Raw genomic sequence first — 2,500 nt, forward strand, 5'->3', positions numbered from 1 at the left:
TTTTGCTCCGCTCACGACGGTCACCGCACCACGCAAGAACAGGCCAAAAACTGGCCAAAACAGCCCAAAAACGGGCCAAAACTGGCCATTTTTGGCTGCGCGAGCGAGCGGCGAGCGGCGAACAGCGAGCGAAGCGAGAGGCAGCACCGTCCCTGCTATACGAAAGCCCCATCCAGCCCTGTGCCACCCGGGGGGTTCCAGGGTGCTGAGATGGCTGACGTTTTGCTCCGCTCTCGACGGTCACCGCGCAATGCAAGAACAGGCCAAAAACTGGCCAAAACGGCCCAAAAACGGGCCAAAACTGGCCATTTTTGGCTGCGCGAGCGGCGAGCGGCGGACAGCGAGCGAAGCGAGAGGCAGCACCGTCCCTGCTATACGAAAGCCCCATCCAGCCCTGTGCCACCCGGGGGGTTCCAGGGTGCTGAGATGGCTGACGTTTTGCTCCGCTCTCGACGGTCACCGCGCAATGCAAGAACAGGCCAAAAACTGGCCAAAACGGCCCAAAAACGGGCCAAAACTGGCCATTTTTGGCTGCGCGAGCGAGCGGCGAGCGGCGGACAGCGAGCGAAGCGAGAGGCAGCACCGTCCCTGCTATACGAAAGCCCCATCCAGCCCTGTGCCACCCGGGGGGTTCCAGGGTGCTGAGATGGCTGACGTTTTGCTCCGCTCTCGACGGTCACCGCGCAATGCAAGAACAGGCCAAAAACTGGCCAAAACGGCCCAAAAACGGGCCAAAACTGGCCATTTTTGGCTGCACGAGCGAGCGGCGAGCGGCGGACAGCGAGCGAAGCGAGAGGCAGCACCGTCCCTGCTATACGAAAGCCCCATCCAGCCCTGTGCCACCCGGGGGGTTCCAGGGTGCTGAGATGGCTGACGTTTTGCTCCGCTCTCGACGGTCACCGCGCAATGCAAGAACAGGCCAAAAACTGGCCAAAACGGCCCAAAAACGGGCCAAAACTGGCCATTTTTGGCTGCACGAGCGAGCGGCGAGCGGCGGACAGCGAGCGAAGCGAGAGGCAGCACCGTCCCTGCTATACGAAAGCCCCATCCAGCCCTGTGCCACCCGGGGGGTTCCAGGGTGCTGAGATGGCTGACGTTTTGCTCCGCTCTCGACGGTCACCGCGCAATGCAAGAACAGGCCAAAAACTGGCCAAAACGGCCCAAAAACGGGCCAAAACTGGCCATTTTTGGCTGCACGAGCGAGCGGCGAGCGGCGGACAGCGAGCGAAGCGAGAGGCAGCACCGTCCCTGCTATACGAAAGCCCCATCCAGCCCTGTGCCACCCGGGGGGTTCCAGGGTGCTGAGATGGCTGACGTTTTGCTCCGCTCTCGACGGTCACCGCGCAATGCAAGAACAGGCCAAAAACTGGCCAAAACGGCCCAAAAACGGGCCAAAACTGGCCATTTTTGGCTGCACGAGCGAGCGGCGAGCGGCGGACAGCGAGCGAAGCGAGAGGCAGCACCGTCCCTGCTATACGAAAGCCCCATCCAGCCCTGTGCCACCCGGGGGGTTCCAGGGTGCTGAGATGGCTGACGTTTTGCTCCGCTCTCGACGGTCACCGCGCAATGCAAGAACAGGCCAAAAACTGGCCAAAACGGCCCAAAAACGGGCCAAAACTGGCCATTTTTGGCTGCGCGAGCGAGCGGCGAGCGGCGGACAGCGAGCGAAGCGAGAGGCAGCACCGTCCCTGCTATATACGAAAGCCCCATCCAGCCCTGTGCCACCCGGGGGGTTCCAGGGTGCTGAGATGGCTGACGTTTTGCTCCGCTCACGACGGTCACCGCACCACGCAAGAACGGACCATAAACAGGCCAAAACAGCCCAAAAACGGGCCAAAACTGGTCATTTTTGGCTGCGCGAGCGAGCGGCGAGCGGCGAACAGCGAGCGAAGCGTGAGGCAGCACCGTCCCTGCTATACGAAAGCCCCATCCAGCCCTGTGCCACCCGGGGGGTTCCAGGGTGCTGAGATGGCTGACGTTTTGCTCCGCTCACGACGGTCACCGCGCCATGCAAGAACGGACCAAAAACAGGCCAAAACAGCCCAAAAACGGGCCAAAACTGGCCATTTTTGGCTGAGCGAGCGAGCGGTGAGCGGCGAACAGCGAGCGAAGCGAGAGGCAGCACCGTCCCTGCTATACGAAAGCCCCATCCAGCCCTGTGCCACCCGGGGGGTTCCAGGGTGCTGAGATGGCTGACGTTTTGCTCCGCTCACGACGGTCGCCGTGCCACGCAAGAACGGACCAAAAACAGGCCAAAACAGCCCAAAAACGGGCCAAAACTGGCCATTTTAGGTTGCGCGAGCGAGCGGCGAGCGGCGAACAGCGAGCGAAGCGTGAGGCAGCACCGTCCCTGCTATACGAAAGCCCCATCCAGCCCTGTGCCACCCGGGGGGTTCCAAGGTGCTGAGATGGCTGACGTTTTGCTCCGCTCACGACGGTCACCGCGCCACGCCAGAACAGACCAAAAACAGGCCAAAACAGCCCAAAAACGGGCCAAAAC

The sequence above is a fragment of the Musa acuminata genome, unplaced genomic scaffold (genome assembly GCF_036884655.1).
Source record: "Musa acuminata AAA Group cultivar baxijiao unplaced genomic scaffold, Cavendish_Baxijiao_AAA HiC_scaffold_498, whole genome shotgun sequence".
NCBI classification, from domain to species: Eukaryota; Viridiplantae; Streptophyta; class Magnoliopsida; order Zingiberales; family Musaceae; genus Musa; species Musa acuminata.